Below are 22,545 nucleotides of genomic sequence, written 5' to 3' on the forward strand. Positions count from 1 at the left end.
AACCCCCTTTGTGAGGCCCAGGGACGTCTGGAAGGTGGGGCTGGTGGGGCCCCCAGAGCCAATCACACAAAACATGATTGTCTCAGGGAAGTGGCCTCCAGACTGCTTCCTCTGCCCCATCTGAACCCCTTTCTGGAGTCACTCTAGCCATTCAGCCCCTACCCTGCTTGCACACTCCCAGGGACAGGGAACTCACTTTCTTACCAGCCGGCTCCTTCCCACGTGGGATGGCTGTGCCTGACACAGACTCCTTCCACAGCGCCATCCTGTCAACCCCTGATCATCCTGAGCCACAGATTCCCATGGAAACCAGAAAGGAAGATGAGCAAAAGGAGAGGCAGATGCCAGCTTTCTTAGCAGCTCTAACAACCTTTCCAGCTTTGGGCAGAGTTGGGAAAAGGAGCTCTTGCTTCTCAGCCTACCCCAGGGACAGAAGACTCCCCCAGCCCCAAACGCCATCCTCAGGAACCTGGAGCAGTGCAGAGACAGCCCTGAGACTTTTTTTTTTTTTTTTTTTTTTTTTAGATGGAGTCTTGCTCTGTCGCCCAGGGCTGGAGTGCAGTGGTACAATCTCGACTCACTGCAACCTCAGCCTCTCAGGTTCAAGCAATTCTCCTGCCTCAGCCTCCCGAGTAGCTGAGATTACAGGCGCCTGCCATTACGCCCGGCTAATATTTGTATTTTTTGGTAGAGGCAGGGTTTCACCATGTTGGCCAGGCTGGTCTTGAAGTCCTGACCTCAAGTGATCCGCCCGCCTTGGCCTCCCAAAGTGCTGGGATTACAGGCGTGAGCCACCGCGTGTAGCCAACCCCAAGAAACTCTTCAGCAACCTCCACTGAGCCACATCCCCTTGCTGAGCCCCCATCCTTCTCTCTGAGTCTCCACCCTCTCAAAAGGTCTCCCACCCACAGAGCCCTTGGCTCCATCCTAAGCCCCAGCCCATCACTAAATCCCCAGCCCCTTCACTGATCCCACACCCTTCAAAGACTCCCTCTATATCTCTCATCGCCCCGTGCCCCACCTCACCGCAGATAAAGGTCCCAATCCTTCCCCAATCTCCTCCCCTTAGTGGCACCTCCTGCCGTCCAGGCTGCAGAACCTGGAGGGGCTGCTCTGACTCCAGCCCTAGGAGTCCCATGGAGATGCCTCCTCCTGATCCTGGTAGCAGGCTGGGTAGGGGATGAAGGAGGCAGGCTGGTCCTCTGCCAAAGGCAGCCACCCAGAGCCCTGCCCTGTACCACCAGACAGCTGCAGCCCTGAGGCTGCCCGGCTTTCCTCCACCTGCTATTCCTGGGCTGGCCCCACTCCAGGGGTGCCTCAGGCTAGAGTCAGTCCCTGACCCCAGTCCCCACTACACACACACACACACAGACACACACACATACACAAAGGCTACTAAGAGCTGAGCCCATCAGAGATACCAAGGCAAGAAGGTCTAAGCAACAGGGACCAAGGCCCCATACTCTGAACACTCCCTGCTAACTCAGAAACCATCACACAGGGAGGCCCCAGTCTATGGCTTCAAGGCTCCGAGAACTCCCAGAGCTTCATGTTCTTAGAAAATCAAAGCTTCTGTTATAACACCCCATCATTCAAAAAGTCTGTTTTTCTTACATTCTGTGAATGCGAGAACCTGGGGTCTTGAGAATGTAGAAGCCCAAGATTCTAACATTCTAATGTCCTGACTGCCTGAGATGCCTGATTGCAGGACTCTAAGACTCCAGCACCTGGTTTCTATGCCCCTGAGAGCCTAATGGTCAGTGGGCTTGAGTCTCTGTGATGCCAGGTAAAGGGGAGGGCACAGCAGCAAGCACCTGTGTCTGCCTGCATTTGGGGATACCAAGGACTGGGATTGGGAGAGCCCAAGGAAATGAATACCCACTCCCAAGGGGTGTCAAGGGAGTGATGGGTGTCCTGGAAGGGGCACGCAGGGAGAGGCCAGGGTCTGGGGGGGTGACTCGGTCTAACCACCATCTCCAACTCTCCAGCTGTGTAACCTTAGACAAGTGCCTCCTGGAGCCCCCGTTTTCTCACTTCTAAACTGGGGATCAACTGGCCTTCCTTGAAAGGTGGCTGTGAATACATGAGAAGAGGCTCAAAAGTATTTAACAGAGAGCTTGGCACTCCCAACAGCTCAGAAAAGGATGCTGCTTGTTGTCCTTATGCCCCAGCAGGCCTCAGCATCCTCTGGCAGTGCCAGTGCCCATGGCTTGGGATAAGGGATCTTTAACCCTTTCCTGGCTGCCCAAGTGACATGAGACTCTGTCCTCAGGCCCCCACCCAAGTCTATCTCATCTCCTTTCCTCCCTCCCCACCTTCCCTGGTGGCCTGAAGTCCTTAGTGCAGAAGACAGGCCTGAAAAGAGGGAAGAGCTGGGCCCTAGGACCAGGAAGCCCTCCTACTTCTGAGCCTGTTTCCTCATCTCTACGATGACAGAGTGGGGCCTTCCATGGACACTTGCTGGCCCCAGGATTCAGGCTGTGTGGCCATGGTGGCCTTGGTGGGCAGGCCTGGCAGGGAAAAGGAACCAGTGGGAGCCCCTCTCCTGGGACCAAGTGACAGGGCAGAAGTAGGGAGCAGCATGAGAATAAGCAAGGGGACCCCAATGTAGCTCCCTACCCAGCAGCCCCAAATGCTAGAGGAGAAATTAGTCAAGCCCATCCCTTTGCACCTGGCAAGAATATACCTCCCAGGAGACAGAGTCCCTTCTCCATGGGCCCATCAGCCTGCCTGTTGTGTTTTGTTTTTTTGAGATGGGGTCTCACTATGTTGCCCAGGCTGATCTGGAACTCCAGGGCTCAAGTGATCCTCCTGCCTCAGCCTCCCTAGTAGCTGGAATTACAGGTGCATGACATGGTACCCAGCTTGGCCTGGCTGCTTCTGACAGAACCATTTCCAGATATGGCCCCTGGTCCTCCCTAAATACTCCAGCATATGTGAGGTGCATGCCAGCCTCCACCCCTTTGCTTACACCATTCCACAGGCCTGAAGAACCCTCCTTCTCCTCTCTGCCAATTAAATTTTAAACAACTTTAAAGGGGAAGGGAGGGGAATGGCCATTGATGACCACCTACTAAGTGCCAGATCTATTCTCTCATTTAATCTTCATGATATTATTAGCCCAATTTTACAGTTGATGAAACTGAGGCCCTGGGACCTGAGGTCATTCGTCCAAAGTCATGCAGCTAGAAATGATGGAACAGCAATTTCAACACAGCCCCTTCCAGCTCCCAAGTTTGTGCCTCTTGCAGCAGGCTGACTTGGGGAAAAGAGCCCAAGGCCTCCCCCAGTCCTTCCTTGGCTTCAGGGCTATACTTGAGCAACTCCTCCCAGCCCAGCAGTCCCCCCAGCTCCAGAAGGCAGAGACCACAGTCCCCTCCTCTCTTGCCTCCTCAAGTTGGAGGCAACCTAGAGCCTGGCCACACTTCCTGATTGATCAAAAGACACTCGCTCGATCGGCAAAGGCTCCTGTGGTGGGACTGGGAGATGTGGCATTCTGTTTCTAAGCACCCGTCGCTATGGAAGCCAGGTGCTGCCAGCCCAAGGCCTAGCAACAAGGCACGGTGCAGGGCGGAGGCCATTGTTTGGGGCTTCCGAGGCAGCCAGCAAGAGAGAGGGAGGGTGGACTCCATCTGTTCTCTGGGCTGGAGGGCTGGACCTGCTGCCTGGCTGGGCTCTCGAGGGGAAGAAGGAGGCAAAGAGGTCAAGACCAGTCAGGCCCTGAGAGACAGAGGCCCAGAGATAAGAGCAGAGAGAAGCATATAGAGAAAAACAAAGGGAGTTCAGAGACAGTGAAAGGCAGAGACACCATCAGACAGCAAGAGAGATTCGGGAAGGTGGAAAAAGATAAGAGCTGGCCAGAATCGCAGAGACTGCTTAGACAGAGACCAGAGGCAGGGGGGTCCTGATTCCCAGCGAGGCTCCACTCCCGACTCCCAGGGAGGGAGAGGGTGTGCCAGGGAGTGAGGCAGAGTCGCAGGGGAGTAACAGAGGTGGATAGAGGCATGACAGGAGGAGATAAGCCTGAGGCAGGAGGCAATATAGAGATAGTAATAAAGGAAGAGAGGAGAGGACTGGAGAGGGACAGGCGGTGACTCGGACGCGGAGACAGACAGCAGTGGGGCAAAACGGCAGCAATACCAGGTCAAGGGCACCGAAGCCACCAGAGTCCTGAGCTGGCCCCAGTCCTGGGCCCCTGCTCCTTAGTCTGCCCATCAGTGGCATGGGGGTCACCCCCCAGCCTCGCCTGTCCCCTAGAACACAGAATCATCTGGGCACAGAAGCTCAGAAGAGAGACTCTGGAGGTCAGAGGTCACATGTTTCTCTTACCCTCAAGGGGACAGGTCTTGCCCAAGATGGAACAATGAGGTAGTGCCTGAAATAACAGGAAGTCAGGGCTTGGAAATCCCAGTCCAGAGATCCTTGCCCACCCCCACCCCAAGTGACACCACTCCTAGTTGCCCATGGGGGCTCAGTTAGCGCAGAGAGGCACATTTGTCCCCATACCAGAGTGAATGAGGAAATTACAGAGCCTAAGATGGAACACCTCCATAGTGGGCAGAGCTCCAGCCCTGGAATGTTTACTTCCCTCTTTCCCAATAGCAGGCCCTGTGTCGGGGCCCTGAGGACCCACCAGTGACCGGTAGAACACAGCCGCCCACCCAGCGCTGGGACCAGGGGAGGCAGGTGCTAGAGAACCCAGAGCAGCCTAGCTGCTCGGCGTCAGGGAAGTGGCAGGCACTTGACAGGCAACATCTCATTTAACCCTCACCAGAGCCTGTCACGGATGAGAGGGCTGAGGAAAGTGATTTGCCCTAACCTCCACCAGCCAGCAGGTGCCTGAACTGGGGCTCAATCCCAGCTCTCTTGAGGCCAGTGCAGGTGGGAGAGCCTGGGGGAGGCTCCTCCGCCGGGGAAGAAGCAGCCAAGAAGCAAGGTGACCAGGCCTGCTCAGGAGTCCCTCCCAGAGGGAGAGTGTGGGGTGGCCTAGGGAGGGTCCCCAGCCCTCCTCCGGCCACCACTGCTCCTAGCACCAGACATCTCTCCCCTCATCAGGACAGCATGCTCTCCTCCGCCCCAAGCTACCTGTCCTTGGGATTGCTAACACTGTTAGCTGCACCTGCCAGCCAGCCCTGGGAGCTCCTGTGCCCTCAGAGGCACCCAGCTGCTCTTGGTTTCTCCAGACTCTTACTGGAGGAACGAGACAAGATGAATTCAGCACCCACTATGTGCCCCTTTACATTTCTTATCTCATCGTATTGTCTGTCGAGGTCTCCAAAGGCTCTGAGGTGGGCTTGCCTCACATCCCCACAGCTCCAGCCCCTGGTCCCCCTACCCACCCATCCCCAACCACCATAGGGTGACTCTTGCAGCACCCACCCGAGACCTGCCTCTAGGGCAGGGCGGGATGGTAGCAGTAGGCACACAGGTGCCTGGGAACTGGGAGTTTGAGTCTCAGCCTCTGTAGTGCCCAGGTTGGGGACAGTGGGGGAATCAGGGGAAGGTGTGGGGCTGGCAGGTGAATGGCAGGAGGAAGGCAGGAGCAGGGGAAGGGAGCCAGGGGAAGGCGGGCAGCTGCACACCAGCCTCGCCCCACACACACCCTGTACGCACTCAGAGACTGTGCTGCTGCCCAGAACATCGACCCGCGGCGCCACACTCCCCTGGGCCCCAGTTCCTGGAAGGAGGCACTGCAGGGATGATCGATCGACTGTCTCCCAGCCTCCCCTTTCCACTGCCTGGAGGCTGCTGCCTCCCTGCAGCTCCCCAGCCAGCCAGTGCCACAGCCAGGGTGAGACAGCCTGGGGACAATGAGCTTGGGGCAGCCTGGGGACAATGAGCAGTGACCCCTCATGCCCTCTGCAGCCCAGCATTCTCCTCACTCCTCAAGAACCTGGCCCAGGTAGATGGATGGTACAAGAGCCAAAATGGTGGCTCGTGCTCATGCATGCAAGTGAGTGCCTGTGTGTGTGTGTGTGCGCGCGTGTGTGTGTGTGCATGTGTGTGTGTGTGCACAGGTGAGTCAGTAGAGCAGGAGTTGTGAATGCAAGATGTGAGCCATAAGGATGTGGGTTCAAATCTCAGCTCCTCCATTTCCTGGATATGGAGCCTATGCAAGTCACTTAATCTCTCTGAGCCTGAGTTTCTGTATCTCTACAGTGGAGTGATGAATGAGATGATACATATGGCTCTGCAACAATACTTGCCATACAATATTCTTTTGCTACACGAGAGCTTTTATTAGTGTTACTGTGAGTGTGTGTGCCTGTGTGTGCATGTGCACGTGCCCTAGGGAGATTCAGGAGGGATTTCTGACACTCTAGCAAGGGAGTGCAGGCTATTCCCTAACCCTCGGGCCCCCCAGAGTGGGGGCTGCAGCCAAACTCTCGGCTCAGCCTCAGAGGAAGACCTGCTGTGCCCCCCTTCTCCCCAAACAAAATCATCTGTGCTGGGCAAGGCTGTGTGGGGAGATGGATGGCTTGGCGGCCACCAGGCAGGACTGGTGATTAGGAGGCTCACGGCCCAGCATCCGGAGAGGAATGGGAGGGAGGTTGAGCTGCAGAGCCATCCATCAAGGCTGGCAGGCCCAACCATGCTGCACAGCGGGGTGGGAGAGGCGAGGGGAGAGCCACGAGGGGGGGCCATGTAGACAAGCTGAGGGCCAGACAGCTAGGCCCAGCCCAGCCACTGACCTGTTGTAACCCTGAATGAGTCATTGTTACCTCAGGACCTCAGTTTCTTCATCAGGACAATGGGGCTAAAGGTTTATTCTGCCTGGATAAGTTCCAGCACAGCAGGCCCAATATCAGGCCCCAGGGCCAGAAGGAGCCCTGAGGAGAATGTGAGGGGCTCGGGGGGGCCCTTGCCTCCTGTAGGTGCCTAACTCAGCCAAAGGCTCCTGAGAGACGGAGGAAGGAGATGGAGCACAGAGTCTGGGCTGGGTCTCCAAAGACCCAAGTTTGAATCCATCTCTGACCCTAATGCCTTGCTGGCCCTGGCAAGCCCCTGACTTCCCAGATCCTTCCCTGGATGCTCACCTCCAGCCCACTCCCACCCCCAAACAGGCCAGACACGGGCAGAAAGGACTATCGGCATAGCCCTTGCTGATGCAAATTTCATTCAAACTGAGGGCAAAGTCACCCATGGGCTCTCCTCACCTTTCTCAGAGGTAGTGATTACCTGGGAAAATCCTGGCCAGCAAGTCTGGGGCAAGAGGTCCCAGCTAGAGTCCAGCAGGACCCAAGCAGAGCCTGTAGTCTCAGTCTGTCTCTAGTGACTTAAGCTTGAGCAAGTCACTTTCCCACCCTGGGCCTGTTTCCCCATCTCTAAAATGAACCCTCCCATTTAAAAATCAAAGAAGCAACAACAAAAATCTTCAGGGCTCCTCTTCCCCCAGGGACAAACTTCAAACTCCTCACTGCATCCACTCCCTCCCAGTCCTTCTCGAGCCTCGATTCCTCCCACCTTCTCCGCTCCGCATCTCACACTTAGGCCACTCTGAACATCTGTCGCTCCCCCATCCCACGCTGCTTCATCTCTGACCCTGCCTCTCTACTGAAAACCTCCTCCCCACTCATCAGGGTCAGCAGCCACTTGCACAGCCCCTGGCCCAGCTGGGTCAGGCCCTCTCACCAAGCCATCAGTGGTCCCCACACACCTTCCCTGAGGCCTAGACCAGAAGGTGGCTGTCCCCCACCTCACTCAGCTCCCCGGGGTGAGGGCTGAGCCTGGCTTTATTCCCAGAGGAGGGGAAAAGGGTTGGCAGCCTAGGGTCTCAAACAGGAACAAGGCTCAGAAGAAGTGGGAGGAGGGGAAAGAGGAGGGATGGAGGAATGAAAAGAAAGGGGGAAGGAAGGAGAGAAACAACTGTCCCCAAGGTCCCTCTGGATGGAACAATCTGAATGAACTCCAGTCCATGCCAGATGCAGCCCCATGCCCCGGCCCCTGCCCCTCCCACTCCTCCATCTCCCTCAGGCCCCAGCCCCGCTCACACACGCCAGTACAAAGGCCCAGAGCCAAAGGGGTCTCTGGCCTCTGCGGCTGAGCCCTGACTGGAGGCTAAGAGTGCCATGTGGTTGTCATAGCGATGCTGGATGCTGTCATCACTAATTCATCACCTGAACCCTGGAAGGCCTATGAGGTGTGAGGAGAGCTGGTCAGAGCTGATCAGAGCAGCCACTGGACATAGGCGTCTTAGGATCTTGGATCTGGGGGAGGAGCAGGGATTGAACTCCATCACCCCAATCCAGCTGTGCCCTTCCCTCAGCCTCCCAACACCCTGGTAAAACAAGCACAGACCTGCCCCCATCTGTTATGTGCACCTACTGTGTGTCCAGCTTGGTCCAACTGCAGAGGCAGCCTCAGTGAAGGCCATGATGGGAGCCTCCCACCCAGCCTCTGTGAGCAGGGCAGGGCATGTCCCTCCTGATGTCACAGGAGCTGAGGAGGGGTGGAGGGAAGAGGGAGGGAGTTCATATGTTGTGCCTTCTCCTGGCAGGCATGTACCAGGCATCTTTAAAATGTAACTCATTTAATCCTCCCAGAAAACCTGCAGGGTCAGAATCATTACTCCATTTTACGGATGCCGGATGTCTTCTCAGCCTAATCCTCCCATCCAATCCTCTGGGAAGCCTTTCAGGATGCCCCACCCTGACTTATCGCTGCCTTCTCTGAACTGCCAGCAATGGTGGGTGAGGGTTCTGGTCTCCCCCATCAGATTGGGCTGGGAGCTCCTCCTCCTCCCGCCCCAGGTTATGGAGGAAACAAGGGCAGATCTTCCCACCTAGCTACCCTCCTGGCAGCCAGAAGACCACCCTCATCCAGGCAGGCTGGAGCTGTGGTTCTGATCCCTCCCAGGACTTTCCCTGGAACTCACCACCTCCTCAGCCTGGAGGAGAAATGCCAGACTCCCACCTGTGAGGCACCCCTGCAACCTCCCCACCTGCCCCCCCACACACCCTAGATTTTTTCTGTTTTAAATTTTTTTGAAGTAGAGATGGGATCTCGCTAAGTTACCCAGGCTGGTCTTGAACTCCTGGCCTCAAGTGATCCTCCCGCCTCAGCTTCCCAAAGTGCTGGGGATTACAGGCATGAGACACCACACCCAGCCCACACTGCCTATTTTCTTCACTCACAACCTCAGGAAAATGAACTTTTTTTTGGAGCAGGAGAATGGGAACAAAATTAACACGCAGTCACACAACAAAGCATTTACTGAACACCTACTTTGTGCAGTCCTATGAATGAAGCTTGATACAACAATGAACAACACAAACCAAACCTAATCCCTGCCTTTGTGGGGCTTTTGGTCTAGCAGAGTCAGCACCGAGTCTTCTAATTTTTTTTTTTCTTTTAAGAGACAGGGTCTCCCTATGTTTCCCAGGCTGGTCTCAAAACTACCGGGCTGAAGCACTCTGTCTCAGCCTCCCAAAGTACTGGGATTACAGGTGTGAGCCGCTGTGCCCAGCTGAGCACTAAGTCTTGCTTTGCACATTTTAACCCATTCAATCCTTATAATATGCATGCAGGTGGATGTTATTGTGCCCACTTTATAGTGGAGGAGACGGCAAAGCTTCTGGTGATAAAGGAACCTGCCCAAGCCCACGTGCTGGCAACCCGCAAAGGCAGGAGTCATACCCAGTTGTGTCTGACTCCCAAGTCTCATTCTTGGTCTCCCGCTGGGTGAGGAGGCGGTCACAGACCTAATCCCTGCCCTCACAGAGTTTACAATCTAGTGTTGCCGTCCCAGTTCTCAAATAAGCACCACTGGGAAGTGTTCTTGAGTCTGATCCGAATCCCTCCTGCTGCAGCTCTGACTCGGCCTTTCTTCCTTAGGAACTCAGTGGGGCGGAGGATCAGCTTTCATCTCCTTGCAGACACCTGGGGTGCTCCCATGAGTTCCCAGCCTTTTTTCCACCCCCACCTTGCACAGAGGCCTCCCCCACAGGAGAGAGTGAGGTGTGTGCTCTAAAAATACCTTAATCCCTCCCTGCTTGCGCTCTAATTAAGCTGAGTGAGTCACTACTTTAAGTAATTTATTGCTAGTTACATAATTGCTTTAATATTTAGTTCTAGAACTGGGGAACAAAAGTGACCCCCTTCTTTTCAGGGAATTGTTCATCTATAGAGTGGGGTTTATGGCCTCTGGTTGGAGGAGGATGGGGAGAGGAGTGGACCATCTTGGCCAGCCCCTGCTACAGTCTGGACAATATATAGCCATTTCCACCAGGACCACAGGGCACACCTGGTCAAAGGAGGGGCGGGTTTGCAGAAACACCAAGTCCCTACCCTGTCACCCACTCTATGGGTTTCTGAAGCCACCACTTCCAGCCGATCCAGCCCTCACATCCAAGGCTTGCCCTCAGGAGACCAAGGCCTAAGCATCCCTTCCCCTGCCTGGCTGCACTGCCTCTGCCAGGAACCAAGGCCCAGAGAGGGTCAGCAGTTCCCTGGCAACTTCCAGCATGTTGGAGGCACCCCCACTCCATGTGCCCAGGTTTGCAGCCCAAGGAAAACCCAGTACTTCTCACACTCCTATAAGAAGTCCCCCTCAAAGGGACTGACTATAAAGGGCACAAGGGAAGTTTGCCAGGATAAAAATATTCTTTTCTTAATTGTCATGGTGGTTATGACCATATATATTTATCAAAACTCATTATACACTTTAAATTGGTGATTTTACTGTATGTAAATTATGCCTCCATAAAACAGATGTAAAAAATTAAAAATAAATTTTGAAAAAGTAGTCACACCCCCACCTTCTAAGCCCCCACAGCAGTAACAGCTATGCAGAACTGGCAGCCGTGCAGAAACTAAGGAGAGGCGGGTCACAGAGCCCACTACAGAGGCACATATTAGGTGCTCACACAGGAGGTGTTTGTTTCACTAAGTGCCAATTAGCAAGGACTCACTAGGCACCTTCTGAGTGCATTTGCACATCCTTGATCTCATTAGATTTCTCCCTGCTCTCACGTAACCTGGAGAGGGAGCCAGGTACATTACACACTGTGTCTCATTTAATCCTCATGGCTGCCCTAATGAGGTGGGCTCTATTATCCTCTCCTTTCTACAGATGAGGGAACAAAGGTGGCAGAACTTGCACAATCCTGCAGCTAAGAAGTAGAGGAGCAGAGATCTGAACCAAGAGACAGTCCTCAAGGCTTGTGCTCCCAAGCACGTCCCTCCACTACCTCCCTTCACGATACTCAGTGGCACGGGTTAGGACGCCAGGCATGGATGACGTGCCCACTGACCTCAGGCCTTGAATAACAAGGATTTCACTGCACTTAGAAGTAGGGGTAGGGCACAGCCAAGCAGAGAAGGTGAGTGAGTATGTGTGAGCTCCGAGAGGTGGCAAGGGGCAAGGCCAGCTCTGGGAAGGAGGGAACTGGGTCAGGGAGCAAGCCTAGAAGAAACATAAGAGAAATCAGGCAGGGTCTGAGAAAATGAGGCAGAGGGCATCTGGCTGTGTCCTCTCTGTGGGTTTCAATGTCTTCTGAGGTCGGGTGCAGTGGCTCACACCTGTAATCTCAGCACTTTGGGAGGTCGAGGCAGGAGGATCACCTGAGCTCAGAAGTTGAAGACCAGCCTGACCAACATGGTGAAACCCCGTCTCTGCTAAAAATAGAAAAATTAGCCAGGCATGGTGGTGCGCACCTGTAATCCCAGCTACTCGGGAGGCTGAGGCAGGAGAATCGCCTGAACCTGGGAGGTGGAGGTTGCAGTGGGCCAGGATAGCGCCACTGCCCTCTAGCCTGGGTGACAGAGCAAGACTCTGTCTCAATAAATAAATAAATACAGAAATAAATATCTTCTGAGGCCCTGAGTAGCTGGGGCTCCTCACAGCTATTCCTAACTCATTTCCCCCCAAATTTGCCTCTGTCCAGTTTTTTGGGGGGGTTTTTTGGCCCTAATCACCCACTCACACCCACAGTCACCACCTCACCGAGCACAGGCAAAATCCTTCATCCCAAAACTTGACAGAAACTCATTGGAAAACAGTCAGTGATGCCATGTGGCAGGAAGCACTCCAAGGCTGGGGAGTATGGAAAGGCCCCTATCAAGGAGGCAGAAGTCTTCCTAGAAGATCTGAAGAATGACAGGAATTAGCCAGGTAAAAAGAGGAGGGCCTTGGGGAAGGGCATTCCGGGCAAGAACATGTGCGGCAGCCCAGAGGCGAGAGACGCTGCACAGGTGGGGAACCACAGGCGGCTCGCTCTGACTATCTTGGCATCTGTGTATACGCCAAGTGCAAGTGCTTCCCTGCGATGCGCCACACGTGCGCTGAATCGTACCTGTGTTGCATATCTAGATGTGTATACCTGTGTCATGTGCATTGGTGTTCCCATTTGTTCTGTTTTCGTTTCTGGGTCACTTTTTGGAATGATCCTGTGTCTGCTTTTCAGCATCTGTTGGTGTCTGTGTTGTGTGTGTACTGTGGGTCTGTCTGTGCTATGGTCTGCTTCCTGGTATGGGGAGTTCTTCTGTGTTATTGGGTTTTTCCTCTTTGTATATTTATGTTGGTGTTCAAGTCCCTATGCCTAGATTGTGTCCGGGTTTCGGTGTGTTGTATGTTTGTGGCCAGGTCCCTTATCTCAGGCAGCTGGGGTCTGGAGGAGAAGCTGGGGCAGGGAGGTGCCGGAGCTGGGATCCAGTTGCACACAATAACACCTAATGATTGTCAAGCACTTAGAGTGGGGCAGAAAGCTGCAGGGGAGATGCTAATTAGCACTGAAAATGAGTTGGCTGCCCAGGCCCAGAGAGGCTGACACAACAGGGATGAGTTGGCTGGGCCAAGGTCCCTCAACTCCCAGCACCATAAGGGGGCTGCCCTCACTGACTCGCCTCCCAGGGAGGCCCAAGGCCCAGGCTGTGGACAGCAAGAAGGACTGAGATCTGACTCCAGGAGGAAGGTCTTCAAAGGGAGGTCTTTTATCAGATTTGGCAGTGGAGGGGTCATAGTGTTATCAAGAGATATGCAATGGTGACACAGTTTTGCTTTAGGGGCCATTGTCTGAGGGGGTGGCTTATGGGTGCCATGGATGAGTGCTCCAGAGAGTGAAAGCCACAGGCAGCATGAGGCAGGGAGGGATGTCCCTAGAGGAGGGTCTAGAGCTGCCACACACCTGCATTGGTGGGCAGACACTGAGGAATTAGGGCCTTAGCTCAGGCAGGTGAGCCGGGAAGTAGCGGCTGTCACCCCTCCTCTGGCCCATTTATGCAACTCACATGTCCTCGGCCAACCGCAATACTGCCTCTCACCTGGGTCTAGCCCCCCTACTTCACCCATCATTTGGAGCTTCCTAACCCCAAAGCTAACCATGGCCTGACCCTGCTTAAACTTTCCTCTGCTTCCCTTTGTGAGCTGGGCCTTCACTCCCTTCCTCTCCACCGCCAGGCCCTTCCTCCAGCCCAGGAGCCCTGAACCTGCCACCCTTGATTTCTTGCTGCTCACACCTTTGCTCTTACGGGGATTTTTGCCTGGAATACCCTTCCTTTTCTCCTCCACCTGGAAAACTCTCAGTTGTTCTTTAAGGCTAAGACCCAGCATCGCCTCCTCAGGAAGGGTCCTCATCAGCGGTCCCAGCACTCACCCGACAAAATTGATTGCCTACATCTGGGTGTGCCTGTCTCTAATGAAGCGGAGAGCAAGGGCTTTTGGGTCCATCTCCATGGCCAGGGTGACAAGCACAGGCAGGGCACACCAGGGCACCCTCAAGGCCAGTTGGGATGAATGAACAGGTGGCTTGGGGGGCTCCAGGGCACACTGCGTTCTGAGAATGACATTCTTCAGCAGCCCCTGTGCTGCCCAGATACAAAGCGCGGTGATCACGGCAGGAAGCAGCTCTCAGCCGGAGAGTAGATAATGCGCATATGAGTCCACTCAGGAGACCTCAGTGAATGTGACAAAGTGAGTGTTCAGGCCAGGTGCAGTGGCTCACGCCTGTAATCCCAGCACTTTGGGAGGTCGAGGCGGACAGATCACCTGAGGGCAGGAGTTCGAGACCAGCCTGGCCAATATGGTGAAACCCCGTCTCTACCAAAAGTACAAAAATTAGCCGGGCATGCTGGCAGGTGCCTGTGATCCCAGCTACTTGGGAGGCTGAGGCAGGACAATCACTTGAACCCAGGAGGTGGAGGTTGCAGTGAGACAAGATCGCACCACTGCACTCCAGCCTGGGCGACAGAGCAAGACTGTCTCAAAAAAAAAAAAAAGAAAAAAAGAAAAAAAAAGAAAACCAAACAAACAAAAAAGTGAGTGTTCAGAGGCAGAGCCTGGCTTCTGACTCCAATTCTGATATCAACAGGCTGTGTGACCTTGGGCAAGTCCATGCCCTCTCTGTTCTTCAGTTTCCCATCATCTCTTTGTCCCTCCACATCCAATCTCTAACTTTTGCTGCTGGGTTGTGTGCCCCAGAGGCCGACTTCTAAGTGGCAGCTTCATCCAGGGCTCCCTTGCCCCCTGGCATCCAGAGAAATTCTGCCAGTGAGGGTCAGGGTACTGGCAGGAGAGCAAAGGGTGAGAAGCATGCAGGCTCATGGTGGGTATTCACCCCCTCACCCACCTGCCTCCTTTGACAAGCAGTGGCTGCGGCCACAGCTCCTGCAGGGCAGCCCCATCTCGAGGGCTCTGGCTCATGGAGCTGGGGCACTCTCCTCGGCCCCCCTCTGCCAACGCCCCTGGCCCCTTGGATGCCAGTCCTGAGTACCTTGACTGACATGTCCTGCTGGTTCCCTTAAGCCTTCCCCATCTCCATAATACTTGCTTCACTAACTGTCTTCAGTTAAACCATTTAAGTTTGTCATCTGTTTCCCCTCTACAAAATAGGACTAGCCCCTTGAAGGACTTTTTTTTTTTTTTTTTTTTTTTTTGAGACGGAGTCTTGCTCTGTCCCTCAGGCTGGAGTGCAGTGGCACAATCTCGGCTCACTGCAAGCTCCGCCTCCTGGGTTCATGCCATTATCCTGCCTCAGCCTCCCGAGTAGCTGGGACTACAGGCGCCCCCCACCACGCCCGGTTAATTTTTTGTATTTTTAGTAGAGACGGGGTTTCACCGTGTTAGCCAGGATGGTCTCGATCTCCTGACCTCGTGATCCGCCCACCTCAGCCTCCCAAAGTACTGGGATTACAGGTGTGAGCCACCATGCCCGGCCTCCCTGGAAGGATTATTTAAGGAGGCGATTTGTTTAATCGCCTCCTTAAATAATCATTTTTAAAACTTAAAGATCACTCTGTAAACATTAGTTCTCTCCATCTGGACCCCAGATCCCCCCTCACTGAGAGGTTTTGTTTGTTTCTTTGTTTGAGGCAGAGTTTTGCTCTTGTTGCCTAGGCTGGAATGCAATGGCACAATCTAGGCTCACTGCAACCTCCGCCTCCTGGGTTCAAGCAATTCTCCTGCCTCAGCCCCCCGAGTAGCTGGGATTACAGGCATCCACCACCACGCACAGCTAATTCTGTATTTTTAGTAAAGACAGAGTTTCTCCAGGTTGGCCAGGCTGGTCTTGAACTCCCAACCTCAGGTGATCCACCCACCTCAGCCTCCCAAAGTGCTTGGGTTACAGGCGCGAGCCACTATGCCTGGCCCACTGAGAGTTTTAAGACAACTCCGAATTACCTGACCTGGGAAGGAGGTGGTACCCAATTGCTGCTTCTCTCCTTTTCTACCCCAATTCCTGCCCAGACCCCAACCCCAGGAAGCCTCTCCTCTGCCCCAACCAGAGCCCATGTTTGAGCCCCACAACCATGGGCCTCCCACCCTAGAGCCCTGCATGATTCAGGATATGCCTCCCTGCTCCTTCCTGCGGGTGCTGAACAGCAGAGCCGCCTCGGACTTGCCCAGTCCTCCCCATCCCACCCCCACTCCACCCCAGAGTGTCCTCCCATCCAGCCCTGCCTCCAGCCCCAAACCTCCAGGAAGACAAATTTCCCTTCAGTTCTCCAGGGAATGGGATCTCTCTGCTTCCAGGTGCGCAGTCTAACCTTGCACCTTCCACTGCCCAGGACACCAGGAGCACTCTGTGGACTCAATCCTCCCCAGGCCCAAGAGAGCTGAGGCACGTTCTTCTCTGGCCCCTCATGGCAGCTACAGCTTGAAGGGACTCAAGATAATCTGCAACCAACTTCCTCACTAGGGTAGGTACCGTGTATACAGCCTTGCTAACCAGGCTGTCCAGCCCCTGCTCATGCCTCCCCACTATGGGCAGGAAGCTCATCCCTGTCTCCCAAGCAGCCCTTTCCCTAAGGGACTGCCCTGCCACCCTCACTTTGAGCCCAGATAGGCCTCCAGGACTGCCCCAAACCCCAGCACTGTCTCAGTACTAAGAGCTCAAAGAGAGATAACAGAGAAAGCCTTGAATGTTAGAACGGTGAAAACCTAAAAAACAACAACAAAAAAAAACACACAAAAAAAAGCAACTACTGCAAAGAAGAAATTGAGGCTTCCAGAGGAAGCCCCTCCTCTGGCCTCACTTCACCACTGGGCTCCTCTCCATCGAGTCTCCATGCTCCATGGAACAGTCGACTTCACACGTCCCCAGGAGGAATCTCACAGCATGCAGAAGCTCTGGTAAAAACTTCAAAGGCAGCCTCTGAGGCCCAGGAGGCATGGAAATAGCCAGGTGCAGGAGGTGGCTTCACACCACAGACTTGGCTCTCCTCTGAGCTCCCCACCTGCTCTAGGGGCTGGAGGGAGGGCAGCCTTCCAGGTCAGACACTCCCCTCTCTGCTGCAAGCCCTATCATCTCATCCTGGGTCCTGCTGGGTGACCTTGGGTTAATCACTGCACCTCTCTGAACTTCAGTAGTTGCATCAGTACAAGAGGACCGTGCTGGGAGTCCCTGAAACTCTTTAAGTGTGACCATTAAGAGTTCCTGGGGAGAATGGAACCTAGACACTTCCCAGCCATGTCCAGCTGCCCAATCCGATAGACTAGGACCCTGGCTGGCCCAACCTGAGACTGAACACGAAGCCTGACTCTGGCCCAGAGTCCCCTGAAGGAAGCCCAGCCCTTCAAGGGTCTCTACCTACAGGAAAGCGGGACCCAGGAGAAAAAGTATTGAATAGCCAGACATTAGGCGCGGCCTTAACGGTTAGCACAGCAGGTGTCTGGGCCTTCACACACACATATCCCCTCATCCCTGTGCTCACATTGAGACACAGGCATCTGTATACACAGGGAACACACATACGGTTTCACTAGAACATATGTATATGGCACTCTACATACATGTACACACACACAAGCCACAGTCACATGCATATAACTGTTTACCAAAATCAGACATAAAGATGGACAGTCACAGCCGGGTGCAGTGGCTCATGCCTGTAATCCCAGTACTTTGGGAGGCCAAGGTGGGTGGATCATTTGAGGTCAGGAGTTCAAGACCAGCCTGGCCAACGTGGTGAAACCCCGTCTCTACTAAAAATACAAAAATTATGCAGGTGTGGTGGTGCATGCCTGTAGTCCCAGCTACTCAGGAGGCTGAGGCAGGAGAATAGCTTGAGCCTGGGATGCGGAGGTTGCGGTGAGCCGAGATCACGCCACTGCACTCCAGTCTGGGTGAGAGTGTGAGACCCTGTCTCAAAACTAAACTAAAAAAAAGGACACTCACATGCTCACACATATGAGTATGTTCACACTTTTATACGAACATTGACCCACACATTCTCACCCTCTCAGATCAGCATACACATATGCACAACTGGAAGCTCACATTCAGGTACACATACACACACTGAGACACAAGCAATATCCCCAACACCTCAGTATCAAGCAAGTCATGACCCAAAAGAAACCCAGACCCCAACTGCAATGTCATTCTAGATGCATTTCCAAATCTTAGCCTGTCCCAGAACCATGAGGAGAAAATTTCCTCTGGCTTAACTCAGTATGTCTGTCCCTTCTGGTTGGGGTCCAACCTCTCCTCAGCCTTCATTCCTCCCAGTGCCATTTCAGCAGGGCCCTCATGTCCTGGGCTCAATGGAGGTGGAGAACAATGGGCTATCCTTCTCTCCATCCTTCATCTCTGCCACTTGTCCAACACTTCTACTGGCCCTTCAAACACAACGAAGATTCAGGCTGGAATGGACTATATGTGACAGCACCCCTTTCTGGAGACATGTGATATTACAGCACAGCTCTATGGTATAAAAGTCATCACTCCTCAGCCTGAGGCAGAGAGGAGTAGGAAAGAAAGAGGAAGATGAGCTGGGTGCAGTGGCTCACACCTGTAATCCCAGCACTTTGGGAGGCCCAGGCAGGAGGATAGCTTCAGCCCAGGAATTTGAGGCTGCAGTGAGCTATTATGGCACCACTGTACTCCAGCCAGCAAGACACTGTCTCTATTAAAAAAAAAAAAAAAAGGGTGGGGGAAGAAGATGAAGGAGAGGAGAAGGAAGAAACTGAGAAGAAGCATGGAGGAGGGACAGCAGCAAAGTGCTGGGTGCACCAAGGATGGGATTTAGAAGCCTCAGTCTGACTTTGGTTTCTCCAGTTCAATCCATTCAGCCTAGGCTGCAAGACCAATTCTCTCAAAGCTCAGCTCTAATCAGAAAACCCTTGGGTGGATCCTGGTGGGCCACAACACAAAGTCCAAACTCTCAGCCTGGAATCAGCAGCTCTCTGCTCAGCTGTTCCTCTGCTGAGATGTCTCACATCCAACTTTAGTTGTCCACATCTTGCCTGTCTGCCATCTGGAATAGTAATGTATGGAAAGAGCAGGAGCTCTGGAAGCAGACAGACTTGTGCCCCAGGTCTGGCTCCACTGGCTGAATACCTGTGGGCAAGCGATTTCCCCTCCTGGATCCTCTGTTTCTTCATCCAGAAAACAGCAGTCTCTTGGGTTTGTGGTGAGGATTAAATGAGATCCTCACCACAGGTGTGGAAACAGTGCTCAGGAAGCTGTAAACTTCTGTGTGAACATGTGAGAAGTCGTAATTATGGCTTAATACTTCTATCCCTGCTCCTACCTGCACCCCCCAACACATAGCAAGCCAGGGGGTCCCTGAGGGAAGAGGTCGATGCTGCTTCACCTTTGGGCTCCACACAGCCCAGCACCCACCAGGGCCGGCCCTCGGCCAGCCTTGGCAGCAGCGTGTGGATTTGGATCAAAAGAGGCAGTACAAACTATGCTTACTGCAAATTCACAACAGACTACAGCTCCCAGAATGGCTCACAGACTGCATGGGTGTGGCCACAGACTTAACCCCTTCTTCACCAAGCCCTTTCTTCCATTGTATTATCTGGGGATTGGTCTCAGACCAGTCAGAACAACTTAATGAGGTGGCCACACTTCTCTGAGAAACCTCGGTCCCTCCCACAGAGCTTTGTGCTTCTCACCGTAGCCACAACCACAGCTCTGTTTCAGGCCTCCTGGTCCCTCCCACACGATGACAGCCCTGGGCTCCTAGCTCTGGTCTCTCCCTCTCCAGGCCCCGCTAAATCTTTCTGAAAGTGTGGCTGATCGTGGGTGGTTCATAATGACAGTAGCTAACCTTTGTGAGCACCTGCCGCATGCCAGGGGCTAAGCTCTGCACTTCCAGATTCTTCAGAGTCATCCTGCCAAGAAAGGATAATTATCTCCACCCCACTATTCACACAAGGTTCAGAGAAGTTAAGTAACTTGCCCAGGACCACACAGCTACAGAGTAACAGTACATCTTTCAGTATGCTGAAATTTGAGCATAAGCCTGTCTGCCACCTTCTCTGCTCTATCTTCAAAGCCTCCTCTGAGCCCAAGGCAACCATCCAAAGAATGAAAGCCCAGAAATCCAGGGTCCACACATCTCAGCAACTACACTGTTGGGAAGTCCTCCCAGATATTTGACTCAAATCTGTTCTGCTGCACCAAGCGCCAGTTGCCTCCTGTTTTTTGGGGTGGGGGGGCAGTGAGAAGGGTGACTTCAGGGACTTCAAGAAGTGGGTCACATCACTGGGGACCTGGCCTTTCCCAGGGAGCAAGCAGCTGAACAATAGGAGATAAATGTGTGAAAACATTTCTGTTACTAAATATATCGACTTCCCAGGAGGATGAGGGTGCTGACAGGGAGCCCACGGCCACCACCCTGGAGGCCACAATCCTGTGTCTCAGAAAAGCTGGGGCGCTCCAAGGAGCAGACAAGGCTGTTCCGGCTGTCCTGGAGGCTGGGGCAGAGGGGGTAGGAGGCCGGCATAATAAGGGATGATGGCTCATTTCTTCCAACCAAAGCTGCCAAGCCCTAGCCAGCTGATTTGCATATTGCTTTGTATTTGTTTGCACGCCACTTTCTGGAAGGGGCCCACATTCTTCAGCCACTGCTTCTCTCTCATTTCCAGGGTCTCTTTTGTTCACTGAACACCCCTTTCTCAAGCAAGGCTGGGTCCCTCAGCAGGCCCTGGTCAGGAGCACCAGGAGAGACCAAGAAGTTGCAAACTTACAATAATGCCTACACATCAAGCCTGTTGGAGACACCTTCACGGAAGAAAGTGCTTCCTACAGTCTAGGCTCAATTCCCCACTCCTCTCCTGCTCCACCACGGCCCAGGGCTTCCCCCCAGCCTGGCACTTCATGCCTAGGCCACTCTGAACTCGTATAGTGCTAAGTAAACAAAATCCTGCTTGCCCTTACCTTGAGGTCTTTGCAAATGCTCTTCCATCTTCCTAGTGCTGTCCCTCAACTCAGCCTGAAGTGGCTCTTCCTTATAAGGCCAGCCCCAATGGCCCCTCCTCCTAAATACCTTCCTGCGACATTAACACAGGTAGGAAAGACTCGGAGCTTCCATCCACGTGGTCACTGGCTCTGTCCATCTGCCCCTAGGGGTGTCATGTTTGGTAGGGCCAGTGAACGGCTGCTGAATGAATGAATGATGAGTCCTGATCTCCCTCCTCTGTTCCCTCTTCCTGGATGACTTCACTCACTCACCTATGGGAGAGTCAGAGGCTGACATTGCCTCTGCCTCCAATTCCCCCTCTTGTCCTCTGAGACCTTCCCTTTCACACGTACAGCCCACTCTCATAAAACCAAGAGACTCACAGCCCTTCTGCATTGGTAGGACGTTCTTCCTGCTGTCTGTCCTCACTCCCTTATTTGGCCACGCCTGCTTCTTTATCATTATTTTTGGAGAGGAGTCAGGGCCTGCACCCATCTCAGATTTTTGTTAATAAAGGCTGCGCATTTCTCCCACTCTCTGCCTAGATGTGTTCTTGCCACTCCTGGATCATTGTGCCCCAGCCTGGCCCTACTTCAGGGGACAGTGACACAGGACGGAGAAAGGACATAAGGCCAGGCTGGGTAGCCTGGAGTTGCTGGGCCCTGCGGAGAAGACCCAGGACAGATATAACCACCACAAGGGAAGGGCTGCCCAGGAGGGAAGAGATGAACATCCTATGTCCGGGGGTATGCAAACAGCAGGCTGGATAGATCTGCAGGGCAAGTTGTAGAGAGTACTAAAACAACTGCTAGAAAATGACCCGAACGCCCTTACTGTCTTCTCCCACCCGGAGGCTGCACTGAGTCAGGTGCCTAGCCCTGTGCCTTTCCTACCCACCTTCACAAACTGTTCCCTCTGCTCTTCCCTGCCTGGGCGATTCCTACCCATCCTTCAAGGTCCGGCTCAAATGTCTCTTCCTCTGAAGCCCAGGCTTGCTGTGGGCCCCCCACCTCCTACACAGCACTGCTCACCCTGTGGGGTTGCAGATTTCCATTTCTTTCTCCTTCATCAGACTGGGCACTCCCTGAGAACAGGGACTCAGTCAGTGTCTGCTCTGTGTCCCCGGTGACAAGCCAAGTGGGCACCAAGCAGCTACTGAGGAGTTCCTGTTGAGTGGTTGAATGAATGAATGCAGCAATGGAATCATGCTGAGTCGGGAGATTTCATAGGCCCAAGCAGCAGAAGCCCGGGGAGCGCAGGCCTGGCCTGACAGCAGCATGGCTGAGGGTGAGACTCCCAGTCCATTAAGACCAAGGGGTAGAGGACTGCTGGGAGCTCTTCCCCCCACCCCCGCCCCCACCCCCCACCATTTGGCTAGATCCCAGCCAAGCCATCAGCAGTCCCTGGGGACAGGAGGCTGGAGTGGGAAGCAGAAGAGTGGCAGGAGCTGCTTGGTGGGCAGGGGGAATGACTGCGGGGGGTGGGGGTGCAGGGAGCATAAAGACAATTAACCCTCACTGAGCTGACCAAGCTCAGCAACCAAGAGGTTCCGGGCAGGGCCTGAAGGAGAATGATATTGAGGGTCAGGTCTGATGAAGAGGTTGAGCCCCAGCCTTGCAGCCAAAGGATAGTGATGAAGCCATAGTCTCAGTTTCCCTGTCTGGCAAGAGATGGCTCCATGATCTCTGACCCTCTGCATCCTAGCTAGAAACACTACAAAGATCTCTCCCACTACCTCAGCCCACCCACGCCCAGCTTTCCTGAGCCTTCCATGAGCCTTTTCCCTCATGAGATCCTGACTTACTGAGATGTCTGCACTACACCCCTGACCCCAGTCCAAGCCTGAGCCACCTAGACATTCCCTTCCCTGTTCTCATCTATCCAGCCTTTCCCAAGTTCTCAAAAAGCTCCAGAACT

General features: G+C 53.9%; 1 protein-coding gene and 1 long non-coding RNA gene across 3 annotated transcripts in view; one reads left to right on the top strand and one right to left on the bottom strand.

Annotated features, from left to right (window-relative positions):
* Positions 1-22,545, bottom strand: part of PDE2A (phosphodiesterase 2A) — a 100,039-nt gene that overhangs the window by 75,122 nt on the left and 2,372 nt on the right. The window lies entirely within an intron of this gene.
* Positions 1,668-21,160, top strand: LOC129136445 (uncharacterized). The gene is made up of 5 exons (XR_008538093.2): positions 1,668-1,786; positions 8,544-8,686; positions 11,072-11,321; positions 16,003-16,134; positions 20,315-21,160. It is a non-coding gene; the product is annotated as an uncharacterized LOC129136445 (long non-coding RNA).

Source organism: Pan troglodytes, chromosome 9 (assembly GCF_028858775.2).
Source record: "Pan troglodytes isolate AG18354 chromosome 9, NHGRI_mPanTro3-v2.0_pri, whole genome shotgun sequence".
Classification (NCBI taxonomy): domain Eukaryota; kingdom Metazoa; phylum Chordata; class Mammalia; order Primates; family Hominidae; genus Pan; species Pan troglodytes.